This window comes from Bison bison, unplaced genomic scaffold (assembly GCF_000754665.1).
Source record: "Bison bison bison isolate TAMUID 2011002044 unplaced genomic scaffold, Bison_UMD1.0 scf7180017864220, whole genome shotgun sequence".
NCBI classification, from domain to species: Eukaryota; Metazoa; Chordata; class Mammalia; order Artiodactyla; family Bovidae; genus Bison; species Bison bison.
Window position 1 is genome coordinate 1,384,227 of NW_011494792.1, and position 21,466 is coordinate 1,405,692.

At 38.6% G+C, this 21,466-nt stretch overlaps 1 pseudogene; it reads left to right on the forward strand.

The window, feature by feature from the left end:
- The first annotated feature begins 8,239 nt into the window (after window positions 1–8,239).
- On the forward strand, window positions 8,240–19,884 carry LOC104992630 (annotated as a pseudogene).
- The last annotated feature ends 1,582 nt before the right edge of the window (window positions 19,885–21,466 follow it).

Below are 21,466 nucleotides of genomic sequence, written 5' to 3' on the forward strand. Positions count from 1 at the left end.
TGTATGCCCAGCAGTGGGATTGCTGGATCATAAGGCAGTTCTATTTCCAGTTTTTTAAGGAATCTCCACACTGTTCTCCATAGTGGCTGTACTAGTTTGCATTCCCATCAAGAGTGTAAGAGGGTTCCCTTTTCTCCACACCCTCTCCAGCATTTATTATTTGTAGACTTTTGGATCGCAGCCATTCTGACTGGTGTGAAATGGTACCTCATAGTGGTTTTGATTTGCATTTCTCTGATAATGAGTGATGTTGAGCATCTTTTGAGCTACCCATTTCCCACATCCTACCCGGTAGAATATGCAGCAAGTTTCTCAGTTTTTGTGTGTAGCCCCACAAAGGCTTTATGATCTGAAGTGTCCAGAATAAAAAATATATTTCAGCCACATGAAAAATGTCTAACCTTTCAATGACTGGTCATCATAACACTGTCACAGACCTTCTACACCAAAGTTAATGACCTCTTTGTTAGAAGATCCTTCAGCTACCCTTTATGTGTATCAGTATGAATATATTGATGTCTATGTATTTATATTTTTTTGAATATTTTTCTTTTAAGAAAATCAAGGAGGAATGTTAAAATTCTCTTCTGATTTGAAGGTTTAGTGTGGGATTTTTTACTCTTTTCATTCACATTTTACTTTGAAAAAGAGAATTAGGGCAACAAGATCAGTCTAAAGTTTTTATCTTCAGTCACTGGAAAATGGGAACCTGAGTTTCCTTTGCATGCCAGTCATTTATTGTGTGTGTGTGTGTGCGTGTGTGTGTGTGTGTGTGTGATGGGCATATGGATGCAAGCATAAGGCAGCCACTGCTGCTCAAGCAGCCTGAAAAATTTCACACATCCCCAATCTAGTCCTGACAAGAGGATCCAGCTTGGGAAACAGAACCTCCCCCTTCAGTGCTACCCTCAGCCTCTTGGATCTCCTTCAAAACATGAATGATACAGGGGAGGCTTTTATTTCACACAAGCAGGTTCAAATATAAGGGACTTTGTCACCTCTGGGGACTAAGCACCCAGTTATAACATTTGTATGGAAACGGACTTGTTAAAATTTCCCTCAAAGATAAGGAACCCACTAAAGCATTAGAAAGAGGAGAAGCAGGGTCCAGTTCAAAGTGATTTCACTTTTGGACTCTGTGGGAGAGGGAGAGGGTGGGATGATTTAGGAGAATAGCATTGAAACATGTATAATAACATATAAGAAATGAAGTGCCAGTCCAGGTTTGATGCAGGATACAGGATACTTGGGGCTGGTGCACTGGGATGACCCAGAGAGATGGTACGGGGAGGGAGGTGGGAGGGGGGGTTCAGGATGGGGAACACGTGTTCACCTGTGGCAGATTCATGTTGATGTATGGCAAAACCAACACAATATTGTAAAATAATTATCCTCCAATTAAAATAAATAAATTTAAATTTAAAAAAGTGATTCCAGAGGCTGAAGGGCTATTCATCCACTGATAACTACTTAATTATTAATACTTTTGCTTAAATGATATTTAAACATCAAAAGTCTCCATTTTGCCTTAGTAGATACTGTCAGAGAAGGCAATGGCACCCCACTCCAGTATTCTTGCCTGGAAAATCCCATGGACGGAGGAGCCTGGTGGGCTGCAGTCTATGGGGGCGGTAAGAGTTGGACACGACTGAGCGACTTAGCAGCAGCAGCAGCAGTAGATACTGTAGTTCTTTTTTTTTCTTTATACTATGTAGAAGCCAACATATATAAATAAAAACAGTGACTAGTAAGCAGAGTATTTTTTGAGACAGAATTGGCAAATAAAACTATAAGATATTTAAAATATCAGTTCAGTTCAGTCACTCAGTCATGTCCAACTCTTCGCGACCCCATGAATTGCAGCACACCAGGCCTCCCTGTCCATCACCAACTCCCGGAGTTCACTCAGACTCATGCCCATTGAGTCGGTGATGCCATCCATCTCATTCTGTGTCGTCCCCTTCTCCTCCTGCCCCCAATTCCTCCCAGCATCAGAGTCTTTTCCAATGAGTCAAATCTTCTCATGAGGTGGCCAAGTATTGGAGTTTCAGCTTTAGCATCAGTCGTTCCAATGAACACCCAGGACTGATCTCCTTTAAAATGGACTGGTTGCATCTCCTTGCAGTCCAAAGGACTCTCAAGAGTCTTCTGCAACACCACAGTTCAAAAGCATCATTTCTTTGGCGCTCAGCTTTCTTCACAGTCCAACTCTCACATCCATACATGACCACTGGGAAAACCATAGCCTTGACTAGATGGACTTTTGTTGGCAAAGTAATGTCTCTGCTTTTTAATGTGCTATCTATGTTGGTCATAACTTTCCTTCCAAGGACATGATAATTTGATATATGTATATATTATTTTTTAAATTTACTTTTATTTATTTATTTTTGATGTTAATGGTTTAAATTTTATTAATTCCTAGATACTGTGTGCTGTTATGTAAACATTTATTTTTTTTTTTTTACTTTTTTAAAATTTTATTTTATTTTTAAACTTTACAATATTGTATTAGTTTTGCCAAATACTTTTAATTGGAGTATAATTTCTTTACAATGTGTTGGTTTCTTCTGTACAATGATGTGAATCAGCAGTAAGTATACATATATCCCCTCCCTCTTGAATCCCCCACCTGCACCCCATCCCACTTCTCCAGGTTGTCACAGAGCACTGGGTAAGCTTCCTGTGTCACAGCCACTTCCCATTGGCATCTATTAACATTTTACATATGGTAATGTACTACGTGTCAACGCTACTCTCAATTCAACTTGCCCTCTCCTTCCCCCATTGTATCCACAAGCATGTTCTCTGTCTCTCTTCCTGCCCTGAAAATAGGTTAACCAGTGCCATTTTTCTAGATTCCATATGCACGCATTAATATACAATATTTGGTTTTCTCTTTTTGACTTACTTCACTCTACATGACAGGCTGTAGGTTCATCCACCTCAGCTCAAGTGACCCAATTAACTTCTTTTTAACATTAATTAAAATTTCTTTATATAGATGTACCACAATTTCTTTATCCATTTCTCTCTCAATGCACATCTAGATTGCTTCCATGTCCTGGCTATTGTAAACACTGTTGCAATGAATTTTGAGGTACAAGTGTCTTTTTGAATTATGGTTTTCTCAGGGTATATGTCCAATAGTGGAATTTCTAGGACATATGGTAGGTTTGTTAGAACTTCCCTGATGGCTCAGCAGGTAAAGAATCTGCCTGCAATGCAGGCGTAACAGGAGATGGTTCAATCCCTAGGTCAGGAAGCTCCTCTGGAGGAGGAAATGGCAACCCACTCCACTATACTTGCCATTTCCACCTACCCCTCTGCCATAATGCTGACCTTCATTTACATATGTATTATAAAAGATTTGCCCTTTCTATTAACTTAAGTATCTTAGCTGTCATCTGACCTGTTTACCTTTTATTTTTTGAAGAGAACACAGGTAAGTTCCACTCTCTTAGCATCAATTATACAACACAATTTTATCACTTATAATAATCATGCTATACATTAGATCCTCAGACCTTAACATTTTCACATGTTAAAATGTATAACCTTTTACAAACCCGTCCCTATTTCCTCCACTCTCCAAGCTTTGGCAATCACTCTCCTACTCGGTTTCTGACTTCCAATTTTTTTTTTTTTTTTTCAGATTCCTTACAGTTGAGATCATACAGTATCTGTCTTTCTCTAACTTATTTTACTTAGCATAAGGCTCTCCAAATTCAACCATGCTGCCACAAATGGAAGAATTTCTTTCTTTTTAAATGGCTAAATAAAATTCACATGTTTTAATCTCTTCACCTCCTGACAGATACTTAGATTGTTCCCATAATAGGTTGTTTCTTGGCTACTGTGACGGAGAAGGCAATGGCACCCCACTCCAGTACTCTTGCCTGGAAAATCCCATGGACGGAGGAGCCTGGTAGGCTATAGTCCATGGGGTCGCTAAGAATCGGACATGACTGAGGGACTTCCCTTTCACTTTTCATGTTCATGCATTGGAGAAGGAAATGGCAACCCACTCCAGTGTTCTTGCCTGGAGAATCCCAGGGACGGGGGAGCCTGGTGGGCTTCTGTCTATGGGGTTGCACAGAGTCGGACATGACTGAAGTGACTAAGAGAGTGAGTGAGCGAGGCTACTGTGAATATTGAGGCAATGAACATGGGAGTACAGATTTCTCTTTGAGATGATTATTTCATTTCCTTTGAATATATATTCAGAAATAAATATATATCCAGAAGTGGGATTAATGGCCATATAACAGTTCTTTATGAAATTTCATGAGAAACTTCCAGAAGGTATTCCATGGGAGTTGCACCAATATAGATTCCTACAAATAATATATAAGACCTCCATTTCCTACACATTCTCAACCACGCTTATTTCTTACTTTTTGGTAAAAGCCATTTAAACAGGAACAAGGTGGTGTATGTTGTACTTTTGATTTGCACTTCCCTGATAGTAATGTTGAGCATCTTATCATATACTTCCTGGGCATTCTGTATGTCTTATTTGGGGGGAAAATTGTCTATTCTGTAAAAAAATAACATGAATTTTGCGTACTGTATTTGAATATATAAAACTCAGTTACCTATCCATACACCAAAACAAATTACAGAAATACAAATAATCCCATTTACAATTGCATCAAAAAAATAAAATACTTAGAAATAAATAAAGCTGGGTGTTGAAAGATCTATGTAAAGGAAACATATTTCATATTTATTGACTGGAAGAAATAATATTGTTCATAAATCCATATTACCCAAGGCTATCTACATATTCACTGCAGTTTCTTTCAAAATTCCAAGGCATTTTTCACAAAACAGAAAAAAAAAATTCTACAACTTGTATAAAACTGTTGTTGTTGTTCAGTTGCCAGGTCATGTCTGACTCTTTGTGACTCCACAGCCTGCAACACGCCAGACTTCCCTGTCCCTTACCATCTCCTAGAATTTGCCCAAGTTCATGCCCTTTGAATTGGTGATGCCATCCAACCATCTCATCCTCTATCACCCTCTTTTTCTTCTTCCTTCAATCTTTCCCAGCATCAGGGTCTTTTCCAATGAGTCAGCCATTCACATTAGGTGGCCAATGTATTGGAGCTTCAGCATCAGCATCAGTCCTTCCGAAGGGTATTTGGGGTTGATTTCCTTTAAGGTTGACTGGTTTTGATCTCCTTGGTGCCCAAGGGACTCTCAAGAGTCTTCTACAGCACCACAGTTTGAAAAGATCAGTTCTTCAGCACTCTGCCTTCTTTATTGTCTGTCCAGCTCTTACATGTGCACATGACTACTGGAAAGAGCATAGCCTTGACTATACAGACCTCTGTCAGCAAAGTGATATTTTTGCTTTTAACACACTGTCTAGGTTTTTCAGAACTTTGCTGCCAAGAAGCAATCGTCTTCTAATTTCGTGGCTTCAGTCACCATCCACAGTGATTTTAGAGCCCAGAAAGAGGAAATCTGTCACTGCTTCCACCTTTTCCCCTTCTATTTGCATGTAAGTGATGGGGCCAGATGCCATGATCTTAGCTTTTTTGATATTGAATTTTAAGCCAGCTTTTTCACTCTCCTCTTTCACCCTCATCAGAAGCTCTTTAGTTCCTCTTCGCTTTCTGCAATTAGAATTGTATCATCCACATATCTGAGGTTGTTGATATTTATCCCAGCAATCTTGATTCCAGCTTTTAGGACTCATCCAGTCTAGCATTTCACATGACATGCACTGCATATAAGTTAAATCAGCAGGGTGACAATATTCAGCCTTGTCGGACTCCTTCACTCATTTTGAATCAGTTTATTGTTCCTTGTCTGCTTCTAACTGCTGGTTTTTTAAAAGCATACAGGTTTCTCATAAGACAGGTAAGGTTGGTCTGGTATGCCCATCTCCTAAAGAATTTTCCACTTTGTTGTGATCCACACAATCTGGTGAGGTCAATGAAGCAGATGTTTTTCTGGAATTCCCTTGCTTTCTCTATGTTCCAGCAAATGTTGGCAATTTAATCTCTGGTTCTTCTGCCTTTTCTAAACCCAGCTTGAACATCTGGAAGTTCTAGGTTCACATAATGCTGAAGCCTAGCCTGGAGGATTTTGAGCATAACCTTACTAGCACTGGAGATGATTGCACCTGTTCAGTGGCTTGAACATTCTTTAGTACTGCCCTTCTTGGGAATTGGGACAAGGATTGAACTCTTCCTGTCCTCTGGCCACTGCTGGCTTTTCCAAATTTTCTGACACATTGAATGGGACACTTTAATAGCATCACCTTTTAGGGTTTTAAATAGCTCTGCTGGAATTCCATCACCTCCAATAGCTTTATGGCAGCAGTGCTTCTTAAGACTCACTTGACTTTACATTCTAGAATGTCTGGCTCTGAGTGAGAAACTACACCATTGTGATTATCTGGGTCATTAAGTTATTTTTTGTATATTTCTTCTGTGTACTTTTTCCATTTCTTCTTGGTCTATTCTGCTGTATTAAATCACAAAATACCAAAGTGTCAAAGTGATCTTGAGAAAGAAGAACAAAATACAAGACTATGGTTGCTGATTTCAAATTGTATTAGAAAGCTATAGTAATCAAAACAGAATGATTTGCTTCTGGCACAAACACAGACACATAGATCAACAGAGCAGAACAGCGAAGCCAGAAAGAAACACACACCCGTATATTGTCCGTTAGCTTATGAAAAAGGAGCCAAGAATATCCAGTGGGGAAGGACAAGCTTTACAAAATGGCACTGGGAAAACTGGATAGTCCTGTGAAAAAATGAAACTGTACGCCTGTCTTTTACCATACAAAAATCAACTAAAAAGGGATTAAAAAGTTGAACATAAAACTTGAAGTGACTAAACCCCTAGAAAACACTGAGGTAATCTTCTTGCCATCAGTATTTGCAACGACTTTTGGGTTTCACACCAAAAGCAAAGGCAACAACTGCAAAAACAAACAAGTGGAGCCACATTAAACTCCAAAGAAAGGAACATCAGCAAAATCAAATGGCAATTCACAGATTGACAGAAGATATTTCCAAAACATATATTTGATAAGGGCTTAATATCCAAAATACATGAGACATACAACTCAAGGGCAAAAAAACCCAAATTTTTAATGGAGTATAAGAAAAGTAAGAGTTTCAGTAAATCAAAACTAATACAATTATGTAAAGTTTAAAAATAAAATAAAATTAAAAATAAATAAATAAAGATTATACTGTGGATGAGAGACACAGCAAAGTTTTCCTTCTAGAACAACAAAAGCCTGTGCCTTCCTGGCATTACTTTCTTCATCTCCACTCACTTGTTTGACAATTACAGTTCACAGTGTATGTTCTCCAGTCAATAGCAATCACCCCACAGTGAGCTATAATGTGTACTAAGAACAGCCCCACTGGTGGTGGGGGGGGACTAACGTTTGCATACTTACTAACGAGGAATATCAAAAGGAAGGTAATTTCCAGAGTTTACCACTCCATTGTTTTCTATGTTTCATTTCTAAATTGAGCCACCTAGTAAGGAAAATGAGTTAAGAGACCTCAATAATATATATATAGATAGAAAATCAGTTTTAAATGGGAGCATTAATGGATTATAATTTGGAGGTAATTTATTACTACTGTTTTAACTGTAGTCCTTTTGATTCTCTATTGCATCCATAAATAATTTATTATAAATATTAATAGCAACACAGGGACACATACTATTAAAGTTATAGTGAATAGAGAAAAACATAGAATATATTAGGCAAATAGTGAAAGTATGGGAAGTCAGCAATGATAGTTAAGGGCAGTATGGCCTTGAGGAAAGAAGGAAGGTTCTCAAAGTTTCTTGAAACACCTATAATGAGCCAGATGTGATGAATTGGCTTAATTTGTAAACAAGAAGCTCTACCAGAAGAAATTTAAATTCATAAGAACATTACTATGCTAAAACCAAAATTTAGACAGAGAATAGGGTAGGGTAGGGTATATAGACATTCAAAAATCTCCATTGCTTAGTGCATCAGGCACTCAAGGACCACCCTCCCTAAAGTCTTTCTCTATTGCTCACCCTACAGGTACCAGCATGAAGAAAGAGATAGCTCTACTCCACAGGCAGTTGAACCCTCTTTTATGGCCTCATGGCTTTCCTTAAGAAGCATTCCATGCAGCAGATTTCCTCCACCCCATTCCATCCGGCTGACTCCCCACGGTCAACAGGAGTCCTCTCCTTGGGATCATTCCACAATCCCCATGGCTCCAGCTCCCAGCTTCCATGGACACCAGTGGACTTACAACCCTATCCGAGGTATGAGAGGCTGCAGCATGGCGTGTCTATGTGGTTCTCACTCCGTTCAGACTGTCACATTAGTGAGTTCACTCCCCAACTGCTTTAAATGCCTCCCTCATCCCAGTGGATGGCCATGGACGCGGGGATCTCTCCCCTGTGCTTCAGCTCCCTCATCCCCAGGTGCAGGCTGGTCCCACTTGCTCTGCTCCTTCTTTCCCCTTCCTCCTTGTCCCTTCTTTCCTTTGTCCTACTGAGTTCTGTATGAATCCGGATATTCCTTCAGTAGTCAGGGAGTCCTGCCAGGATTCACCCGGTCTTCTGTGAGAACTGCTGCGTCTTTAGACGTTCTTGATGCATCGTTGGAGAGACGTGTACCCCACTTCCACCTACCCCTCCTCATCTTGTCCACTCCCATTTGTGCATGGATTAGAAACGAGTTTCCCTTTCTATTAAGTAACACTGTCATCACCACACATGTTTAACTTTTGCATTTTGAGGAGAACACAGGTAAGTTCCACTCTCTTCAGTTCAGTCAGTTATTCAATGGTGTCCGACTCTTTGTGACCCCAGGGACTGTGGCAACACAGGCTTTGCTGTCTATAACCAACTACCAGAGCTTGTTCAATCTCATGATTAGACCTCATGATTAGATCATGAAGCTCAAGCTTAGATCCTCAGACTTTATTAATTTCTTATACATGAAAATATGCAACCTTTAAAAATCTCTCCTTATTTGTCCTACCCTCCAGTCTTTGGCAATCATTTTTTCTACTCCAACTTCCATCTTTTTTTTTTCTACTGAGATTCCTTGTAATTGAGATCATGTGATATTTGCCTTTCTCTGACTTAGTTCACTTGGGGTGATGCCCTTCAGTTTCATCCATGTTGCCACAAATAGAAGGATTTCTTTCTTTTTCTAATGGATAAATAATATTTACCTATATATGTCACATCACATTGTTTTAATCCATTCTCCTGTTGAAAGATACTCAGGTTGTTCCTATACCAAGGCTACTGTGAATAATGCTTCAGTAAACATGGGAATACAGATCTCTCTTTGAGACAATGATTTCATTTCCTTTGACTATATATCCAGAAGTGGGATAATGGATCACATAAGAGTTCTCTTAAATTTCTTGAGGAACCTCCACAATAAGTTTCCATGGGAGTTGCTCCAGTATACATCCCTGCCAACAGTGCATAAGCACTCCTTTTTCTCCTCAGCCTCAATAACATTTGTCATTTCTTACCTTTTGGTACTAGCCTTTCAAAAAGGTATGAGGTGATACCTGTTGTGCTTTTGATCTGCATTTCCTTTGCTTATTAGTGATGCTGAGCATCTTGTCATATACCTCTTGATCATCTAGATGTCTTATTTGTGGGAAAATGTCTATTCTTTAAAGATGGAGCATACATTATGTTTACTATATTCCAATATACGAAACTCAGTTGCTGACCTATATATCAACAACAAACCATCAGAAAGTGGAATAAAGAAAACAATCCCATTTACCATTGCATCACAAAAAGATAAAACACTTAGAAATAAACTTAAGCAAGGTGTTGAAAGGTTTTATGCAAAAACTTAAAGAAATTGATAAGAGAAATTTAAAAAGAGTTAAAAGATACATAAAGTTAGGTTGTCTATTCAATGTGTTTCTTGAGGTAGGATTTGTATTTCTATAAACTTCCTTCTTAGAACTGCTTGTGTTGCATCCTCTAGGTTTTAAATCATCGTGTTTTCATTGTTCTTTGTTTCTAGATATGCTTTGATTTCCCTTATTTCTTCAGTAAACTGCTCATTATTTAGAAATGTGTTGCTTAATCTCCATGTGTTTGTGTTCTTTACAGTTGTTGTCTTTTTCTTATGATCGATATTTAGTCTCATAGTGTTGAGGTCAGAGAAAATGCTTGATATAATTTCAATTTCCTTAAATTTACTGAGGTTTGATTTGTGACCCAAGATGAGGAAAATGTTCCATGTGCACTTGAGAAGAAAGTGTATTCTTCTGCGTTTGGATGGAGTGTGCTGAAGATATCAGTTAGGTCTGTTTGCTCTAATATTTCCTTTTAGGCTTATGTTTCCTTATTAATTTTCTGTTCTGTTGACCTGTCCATTGGTGTAGATGTGGTGTCAACATGCCTACTATTATTGTGTTACGGTCAATTTCCCCTTTTATGTCAGTTAGTGTTTACCTTATGTATTGAGGTGTTCTTATGTTGGGTACATGGATATTGAAAATTGTTATGTCTTTTTCTTGGACTGATTCCTTGACCCTTTGTTAGTGTCCTTCTTTATCTCTTATAACAGTTTTTATTTTAAGGTCTATTTTTTCTGATATGAGAATTGCCAATCCGGCTTTCTTTCTTTTTCCATTTGCATGGAATATCTTTTTCCATCCTCTCACTTTCAGTCTGTATGTGTCTCAAGGACTGAAGTGGGTCTCTTGTAGACAGCATATATAGTGGTTTTGTTTTTGTATCCATTAAGCCAGTCTGTGTCTTTTGGTAAGAATGGGAGAAGATAATAGCAAAAAAACAACTAAAAAAGGATTGCTTTCTAAAATACAAGCTGCTCAAACAACTCAGTCATCAAAAGACAAGGCAAGAACTGCAAAAATAAACTAGTGAGACCACATCAAACTCAAAACCTTCTGCATAGTAAAAGAAGCCATCAGTAAAATGAAATGGCAACCTATGGAATTAAAAAAAAATATTTGCAAATCACATATTTGATAAGGACTTCATATCCACATATATATAAGAGACTCATGCAACTCATAGGAAAAGAAATCAAACAACCCAAATTATTAAATGAGCAAAGGAAGAGTAAGTGTTTTGGAAAAATCTGAAGAGTAGACTGTAGGTGACAGACACTGTAAGTTTTCCCTTCCACAGCGGAAGCCTGTGTCTTCCTGGCATTGCTTTCTTTATCTCCAATCACCTGTTCGGTGACTGCAGTTCACAGTATACATCCTTCACTCACTAGCAATCACCGTACACTGAGATGTATGTGCTAAGAATAGCCCTACTAAGTATAAAAAACTAACAATTACATACTTAATCTTGAAGCATCTAAAATCCAAGGTGATTTTCAGAATTTTCCACTCCATTGTTTTCTACATTCTGTTTCAAAATTGAAACACCTAGTAAGGAAAAATGAGTAGGGACCTCAACAATACATGGATAGAAAGTCATTTAAAACTGGGAGCATTACTTAATTATAATTTGGGGGAATGTATTATTACTAATACTACTGTAATTTTATTCCCTTTAATTCTCTGCTATACTAGGTTGGTATTTATTTAAAATAGTAATACCAACATAGAGGCACATAGTACTCCAGTTACAGTAGATTGAGAAAGACAGAGCTTATTAGGCAGGAAGTGAAATCACAGAAAATTAGCAATGGTATCAAAACAAGTGGCAGTGCTGCCTAGAAAGAAAGCAGAGTTCTCTAATTTTTGGAGAGAATGCGAAGAAGCCAGATGTGGGCCAACCAGCTTAAGCTGTATACAAGAAATTGCAACAGAAGGAAAATGAAGTTTATAAAAATATGCTGATGCTAAACACCAAAATCCAGACAGTAAGAGAATAGGGTAGGTTTTATGTAGATGTTGAAAACTACTCAGAGAGGTAGACATGGAAGCAAATACACTAATGAGCATCAGAAAAATTGAAGCACAAAACAGTCTGAAAAATAAATCGCAAAGAGACTTAGTAGTCTGATCAAAAGAAAAAGAGAATCAAATTAAAAACCAAAATATAAAGACTTGTGCACGTGATAGACCCAGAGAATGCTCAGCAGAGAAAATTTTGGCCTTAGTGACCAGCGAACAGAAGCCTCCAGCATCAGGAACAAAAACCCTGGGCAGGACTCACAACTGTGCGCTTCTGGGAACAGCCTCAGTTTCAAAGTTTGGGCACTATACCACCTAAAAGTGAATGCAGACAAGGATTATAGCTTGCTATGACACTGAATCACAGACAATAGTGTATGTCAGTTTACTTTTCTCATTCAACTATAAAGTTAATGAATTACTAACCAATGATAATTGATGCCATCAATTATCAGTTTCCAGTCAGATCCTCTTTAATCATACAGTGGATATCTGAACCTGTTATATGATCCCCAGTAACAGTTTTAATAATTAAATTTATAGATGTTTAACTGAAGGGGAATTGCTTTACAATACTGTACTGCTTTTGGCCAAACATCAGCATGAATCAGCCACAGGTATACCTATGTCCCCTCGAATTTCAACCTCCTTTCCACCTTGCTTCCTGTCCCACCCCTCAAAATTGTAACAGAAAAATATGGAAGGCTTCACAAATTTGTGTTTCATCCTTGGGCAGGAGCTATGCTAATCTTCTCAGTATTATTCCAGTTATGTAATATATGTGCTACCAAAGCAAACACAGATCTAACATTTTAACAGAAAAAAAATCATATAGTTAGTCATCTACCAATAAATGATCAATTACATTAGGAATTAGGGTATTCTGCTACATTTTCTGCCTCTTATAAAATCAAATTTTATGAGGTTCAAAGTTCCATGAAGAAATTAAGCATATAACACATGTATACATGCACAGAAATATGTGCATACAAATACGTCTATGTTATACAAGGTATTATTCTCCTTACCTGTCACAATAAGCTCTTTAGTTGATAAGATAGGTAGCCCCAAATTCCTCCAACTTATATGTCTCCTTTTTGAGAACCACTTCTTTTATTTTCATCACCCAATTTTAAATGACCAGTTTATTATTAGATACCATGCCCCTTTAAACTAACTAAGAGCAGAGAAAACCTAGTAAATGCTGATATCTTATCCTTAATTAAATTATCACTCTTCTGGTAAATTGAAAAAAGAATCATGTTCAAATCTCATTCAGGATGATAAAATCTTTATTTTATCAGTTATCTTGTCCAAACTCAATTCTTGCTCACTTTAGTCTTAAATTCTGCTTACTTAAAAAGGTCAGAAAGGAAAAGTAATATTAAAATCATGCTTGCAAGAGCCTATGATTTTATGCTTCTGTTGGCCAAAGGTAGGGCCAGGAATAATTTCTGAAATATTACAATACATCGTGGAAGCATGAAGGTCTAGTTCTACTGTCAAAGAGGAGATGTTTGAAGCCGGTTCAAAAACTAAGCCCCATGGGTTGTCAGGATGTACTCCCAACCAGACTGATAAATTTTGTCCCTAAATAGTCAAAAGTCAGGAAAGGGCAGGCCTTATTCACAGAGCCAATGACATTGTCTTGGGTGCTGACCAGGTAATAGTCTTGTATTACCATTTGGAGATTTATTTTCTGTTTTCTCAAAAAAACAAATGTAATGAGAAGATTAAAGATGCATAAAAGTAGAAGAGCTGTCAAGGTGCCTAGAAGAAAGGCTAGCCAGGAGAACCAGGCCCCCACACTGATAATTGTCAAAGACTGTAACAGTGCGTATTTTATACACAGAGCAGAACAAGTGGATAAAACCAATGTTCTAGGGTCACTGCTGTTTTGCAGTCAAAGACAAAATATTTTTCTCTTTAAGCAGAATCATCACAGCTCCTGATGTGGTCCTGGTTACACACATGCAGATCGAGGGCCACAGGCATGTGTGATGTGACATCAGGAAGTGAACAGATGAGTGTACTGGTGCCCAGTGACCTGCATATGCTAATAATGGGACCTGGGGAAAATTACTTGCCCTCTCTAAGTCATTGCATCTTCATTAACATAACTTGATGATCATAGTGAAGATTAAGGCTATCTCACAGGGTTACTGTGAAACACAAATTTTAAGATGTTTTAAAGCTTTTGGGAAAGTATCAAAGACATGCATGGGGTTTTAAGGTGAGTGAGCAGATCCAAGGTACAATATCCTTATTCTCTTAATATTCTCTCTGTACTCTGTAGTAGCAATCAGTCAGTTATGTGTTTACTCTTATCCCAGCATGATGGTAAACCACACAGATCAACTGGACTTTTCTTGTCATTTCAGTGTCTAAAATGCAGGCATTAGTCAATGTAGAGTGAAAAAATTACACACTTCTAGAGGGCCTCACTGCTCAGAGTCTGCAGAGTCCCAACACTAAACTGTCTTAAAAAAAATGGCCTAAAAACTCTGGCTCAGAATTAAGTTCCAATGTTTGGAGAGCACAGAAGTACTTCTGGGAGCAATACAAAAATGCAGGGAGTAACCTATTCTCCAACTCTCTATCTGTGCAAATATCATCATCCATGTAAATTTACACAGAAGGGACTCCTTCTTCCCCACCCCAGGTACTGCAGCACCAACTCTTGCTCAGAGCAACAGGGAAGGAGAAGGTTTCCCTCCACAGGAGGGGTTTGATAAACTAAGGTGACTATATCATTTCAGAATGGCTCATGTTTTTATTTAAGCAGGGTCCTGCTTGCTCCATCTGCTGGTCATGTCTAATCTGCTCTTGTGCCAAGGCAACTTATGCCCATCCTGCAATCATGACGTGTTTGACTTCCCCCTGAAAACACTTACAGATGTTTATTGATACCGCCAGGCTGTCCCATGATATCCATAACCTTTCCACCATAATGCTCAATGAGTTTTAAGTACTGTGGTGGTGGTGGTTTAGATGCTAAGTCGTGTCCGACTCTTGCAACCCCATGGACTGTAGCCCGCCAGGCTCTGAGATGGAACCTGGCATAAGTGACTGGGCTATACTGTCCTTTAAACAAGAAGGCTGCATCAGGCAAACTTCAAATAACACAGTCTTTATGTCAAAGAAGCTGTCTGCTGATAAGATGTGGAAATAGAAGAAAGGATCGGTTTTGTGAAATCTCAAAGATTCATAAGAAGTGCAATAACTTTTTCAATTTCCTTTTATTCATTTTCTTTTTTAAATTTCCAAAATAAATGATTTTGTATTTGTCAGCTAGGAATGCCATAAAATAATGCAATAAACTCAGTGAAATAAACAACAGAAATTTATTTCCTCACAGTTCTAGGGGCTAGAAGTACCAGATAAGGGTGCCAGCAAGGTGAGGTTCTGATAAGAACTCTTTCCTCCCAGGCTGGCTTCTCCGTTAGTCCTCACACAGAGTGGTGGGTGGGGAAGAGAGAGAGAGGAAAAGTCACAGAGACACAGAGAAAACTCTCTGGTGTTTCGCTTCATGAAGACACTAAACCTATTGGATCAGTGTTCCACCCTAAGAGCTCAGTTAACATTAATGGACTTCTCTGGTGGCTCAGATGGTAATGAATCTGTCTGCAATGTGAGAGACTTGGGTTCTATCCCTGGGTCTGGAAGATTCCCTGGAGAAGGGAACGGCAAGCCACTCCAGTATTCTTGCCTGAGAACTCCCATGGACAGAGGAGTCTGGTGGGCTACAGTCCATGGATCCCAAAAAGTCAGAACCTTTTTCAAAACACAGTACTTTGGTATTTAGGGCTCTAACACATGAATTTGAAGAACACAGATTCAGCCCACAGTACTACCTGACACAAAGCACTTTCAGGTGGGACTGGGGAAAAGGAAGCGTGTTGATTTTCTGGTCCTTCAGTGTCTCTCTGGGCTTTCTTATCCAGGCTCAGAGTAAATAGCCAATAAATGAGAACTGCTCTGCAGTGAACTGGGTGGATGGAGCATGTTAAACAAAGCTGAATCCCGGTCACAAAAACGAATACTGGTAGTTTTTTTTAATGCTACAAATTATTGTTTTAAGATTTACAGTGAATAGCTTTAGAGCTACAGTAGAAGGAGAGTTTACAATTGGAAACAATTATTCTCTTTCTGAGGAAGGTATTTGAAAGTTGTGTGTTAATTCTTTTAGTCAATCAAGGAGCACACAGTAGAGCAGACAGCTAATAAAAAGCGGTGCTAAAGGTTTCTACTAAGTTCATGTAGTCCTTTTTTCTCACTACTTTTTGCTTCATCCTCCATTTTTGACTGTCCATTTTTTTTCCAACTCTTCCAAGTAATCTCTTGAAATGTTCATAACTTTCACTAAAGATTACTTTTTCTCTATCAATATGTTAGCTAGATTTTTCTACTCTTATTATTCTTAGTCCATTGCTTAGTATTTCCTGTTACTTTATGCCATGTTTTTCTGACGTACTATTTTGTCAGCATAAAAAAGATTGTATTCTGCACCTGGAATGAACACTAAGCTTTTGGTGTGCGGATTCAGAGATAAGTCAGAGTCATAACTGTATAACACCGTATAAGGGAATATATTGGTTCTAACACACAGTAAACAAGAGGTTAAATGGTAAAATATAGGTGCATGCATGCATTCTAAGCCACTTCAGTTGTGTCCAACTCTTTGCGGCCCAACTGACTGTAGCCCAACAGGCTCCTCTGTCCATAGGATTGGCCAGGCAAGAATACTGGAGTATGCTGCTGTGCCCTCTTGCAAGGAATGCACTTCACCTAGGGATCAAACCTGAGTCTTCTTATATCTCCTGCATTGGCAGGAATGTTCTTTCCCACTACCGTCACCTGGGGGGCACCAATTATTGGTACTTATGTACTATAGTTGGTTCAAATACTAAGAAAAAAAAAGATAATGATAAAACAGAGAAGGGGAAAGTTTAAACTTAGAAAAGTTTTATGTAAATCATATGTATAGAGACAATGTATAGAAAAAGTAGGAAAGGAATGACTTTCAAATTTTGTGATGCCCCCCTATTAAAAAAATTACACATCTATCACGCATGTTAGTGTTCTGTTAATGGGTTCATCTACTGAATGCCCAACAATACTAACTAATTGCATGATCACTTTCAGGATGAAAAATATGCCCAGGGCAAACAGTACGATATCAATGCCACCAAGAGCTGCCACACCAATTCCCTTCATACTCCTGAAGAAAGAGAAAAAGCCCAACAGATGAACATGAGTCTTTCACCTGGGTTTTTTTTTACCAGATCAAATGAGACAGTATGTAGCTTACCAGGCTTCAGATTATCAGAGGTAATGGTAAGTGTACATACAGAAAAAGCTGAAGGAATTGTAAGCAACTGAAGATAAATTACATTATGCAATTAATGAAGCATAAGCAGAAACAAGGGATGACTAAAGATATGTAGAAGCAACATAAATAACAGATCTATAAATTGTCCATGCAGACATGTTTAGTTCAAACAATGCATGAGACACAGGATTACAGCTATTATACTGTATGAAAACAGGAAATGAATGGGAATTTTCATGTATAAAATATAAGATTGCAAAATTCATGAAATGTAAGAAACACACCCAGTTTTGAGTACTCCATGTTACTAGTGACTGCTACGTGGGGTCCTATATGGCACCATCTGAGCCATCGCGTCTTCCTTTCAAGGCTCTCCTGATTCTGCTTCTACTTCTCTGACACCTCCTTCACTCGTCATTCTCAATGACTCTTCTGTCACCTTTTATTCTTAATTTGTAAGTCTCCCCCAAATGGCCTATAAACATTGCCTTGCTTCTCATGGCCACAACAATCGCCTCTGTTCTGAGGACAACACAGTTTACATGTCAAGCCTCAATCATTTATGGCAGCTCCAAATTTTCACTGTTATAATCTTTCCTTTCTGATTTCCTGCATTATCCTTCATCCTAACATTATTTAATATATTTTCACATGCATCCCCCCTTAAAATACTATCTTCTCTCTCTACAACTTTCTTAATGATACCAAAATTCTTTTCCTCTGTTAAGCTCACTAATAAAGAGGATGATCAAGTAAAGGAAAAATGTCAAAGTGGAGGAGGAGGAGGGATTTTTCAATAAGGTTAAATTTAAAGTTTATTGAGAGTTACTACATGGACATACATTTTATAAGCACTTTATGTGCATTACTATATTTAATCCTATTCAGTTCTCTGTTCTTTACCAGTAAAACAGTTCATGGCTGTAAAGAAATCAAGCATATTAACTAGAGATCTTCAGCCCCTGGGATTTTCAGGCTCAATTCTGCTGGTAGTAGTGAACTAGGGGGGACCCTCCACTGTGAATCCCACTGATGCTGTTACTAAAGACAATGCTGTGCCATTTTCTGCCCGGACACATGTCAACAAAACAGACTGTTCTGATTTCAGCAGGGGGCTGGTGTTGGGATCAGCTGAGGAGAGAAGCCTGTTTAGGAATGTCATGTCTTCCTCATTGTTTCTTTGTTCTAATATCATACAACAATTATCGATCAAAAATCAATATGAAAGACTCATCTGATTCATTAATACGAATGAATCACTGGGTGACAATGATGTGGGCACAGGTGGAATCCCTCTTTCCTGGGTCAGGCACTGCAGCACATACTCACTTGCATAAATACTTAGATTCTCTCACGGAAATATACAAACACAAAAGAACTCACTGAGTGGTGGTAGAATTTCAGAGGAAAAAGGAAAATTCTTTATGTTATAAATTAGAACACATCAGAGGAATCAGTTCCTAAAATAACCTAGATGTTTAAAAATTCAGCCAAGTGTGAACTAATAGCTTACATTTTATACTTTTGCAACTTTTACTACCTTCAAAAATCTCTGCATACACATAGGAATAACCAAAAGTTTTTTAGGTCAGCTGCTCTGAGCAAAGATCACATGTTACCAAAACCAGTGAATTGTGATTATTTTAATGAGATTGTTTCTTATGGTTGCTTAGAATGAAGACCTTAGTAAGTGGACACTCATGTTACTGTACTCCTGGAATAGACCTCTGTATCATCTAGTCAAAGAGCTGCTGAGTTTGAAAGAAGTCTGAGATGCTATCCTACAAGTGCCATAGACAATGAGAAAAATTCAGACAAACTACAAGGATTCATAGAGAGGCAATTCAGCCAGGTGAGCGTCCTGCAGAGGGTTTTCTTGCTTTCTTCATGAATAAAAGAGTGACCTCTGTAATGCGTAAGGAGTTTGGAAATATCTCATTTTGTAAGAAAAAGATTCATGACTTCTATATTCTAGACTCCTACTACATAAAGCAGGAGCCTAGTCATTCATAGTGATAAATTCTACTGTAAAGGAATCAGAATTTCACTGCAATTTTTGACATGTGCAGCCTTCCCTGCATTGCATACAATTCCACCAAAAGCTTGCCTCTTCCTGGCACAGGTGGTTGAAGTATTTTCAAAAGTAAGACAGAATTTCCAAGATCAGCATTTTCTTCAAAGTAACCCAGGACATCTGCTATTCAAATTCCACTTGTCTTCTTTCTCTGTTCTCCTCAAATCAAAGGAAGAGAGTGGGAAGGAAGGAAAGAGAAAGTTAAAACAACTTGAGTTATGTTTCTACTTTTTAGATTCTTAATAGTTTTCTCATAGGCTGGCTCCAAAATCCATATCTAGAGAGTTTTATATTTGTATGTCTTCCCCAGATCACAATTAGATAATTAGAAGGGACAAAATAAGCTAACTAATAAAATGCATAAGATGCCATTATCTTTTGGGTGTCCAGATTATTTTTCCAGTCAGGTGGAAGATGTACAAGGCTCGTATTTACTGGTCAGGACTCCCATCCCTGACATCCAGCGATGAAGATAGGCATCATTCTGAATTTTATATCCTATCCCAGTGCCTGCACAGGGATTCACATAAAGTTGACATGTACACCAAGATCCTGGCATGCCGAACCCACAAAACGTGCTAAATCCACATCCATCCCATCCAGCTCTGAGATGGTCATAATGATCTATCCCATAGCAAGCTTCTTTGAAATTTACAGCTCTTTAATGCATGCTCTGTGAAATGGGTCTTCTCTTAAAAAATAAACACAGACTCTGTAGAGATGTCAAAATCTAAGAGGGCAATTTGTTGACATTTCCTATCTTCATTTAATAGAAAATCAAAAGAAAATCCACACCTACAATTGAAAGAATGAAGCTCCTATTAAAATTAGTTACAAATAAAGGAAGCTGGCATTACAAAGAAGACCATTAAAAATTACTTAAGAATCACAGCCACTTCAAGTGGGTCAAGTTATTAGAATCAAAGAATTAGACAATTGTTCATGGTTCTGGTCATGCTACCAAGAAGACTGAATTCTCAGGATTCTTTATGAAACCCAGCCATGATCTGTCAGCCAACTATCACAGTGTTATACCAGACAATATAAATGCTTGGCACCTTTGTATAAATAGCATGAGCTTTACTGAACTGTCTAAAGATTGTTAGGATGCTGTCGTAGTCCTTCTGGGTTGCTATAACAAAATATCACAGGCTTTAAAACAATAAAATGGATTTCCACAGCGTGGTCATGCAGGGTCCATTCTGGTCACACACTTCTTACTATATCCTCACATGGCAGAGGGCTTGGGAGCTCTGTATGTCTCTTATATATATATAAGTGGTCATCTCAGTGAAGAGGCTCCATCCTTATAACTCCATCACCTCACAAAGGCACCACCTATGGATGTCATAACCATGAGAATCAGGATTTCATCATATGATATTTCTGGGGGACACAAAGGCTGAGACCATAGCAGATACAAAGGTGAACTGGCTCATCCTCCTGCACTGGCTGTCGTCACCCACACTCCATTGCATCCTCATTTCCAGCATCACCTTGTAGCCATTCCATACATTCTATCACTCTGGGTTTCACAAGTCCAGGTCAGTCAAGTGTCAGCTCCATCTCATATTCAGCCTATTCAATGTCTCCCTCTCCCCTGCTGAGGCCCAGGGGACCTACCAGGAAGTGCAGATGTGTCCATTTTTGCAAGGTTCCTTCTCTCTCCCTCTCTGGATCTTCTTCCTTGGGCCATGTTGAAACAGGGTAAATGGTAACAAGATGGGAAAGTTCTGACATCACTGACTTACATGGTGCTGTTGTAGCCTTCTCTTGGTCCAGATAGACTGATCTGAAATTCCCCCTGACTGACAAGTGTTTCTCTTCTGGTGTATCCCTTTGATTTTCCAGGACATTCACAAGTTGGTGATCCCCAACTTCATATTTCTTTTTTAATCAGGGTATATATTCTGGAACCCACAACTCCCCACCTGCAGTATTCACCAGAGCCTCTCTGTTTCCCTCACTCTGCAAGCACCATCTGGAGAAAATTAAGTAGCCCACAGTTAGATACCTACTAACTGACCCACAGAAACTCATGTATCATAAACACTCTGAACAATTGAATGGCAGATACTGGTGTGCATCTGTCCACTGCCAGGAGCCTCTGGACAATTGTCCAACTGGTCACATAGACACCAAGTAGATCAGAACGCTGGATTTA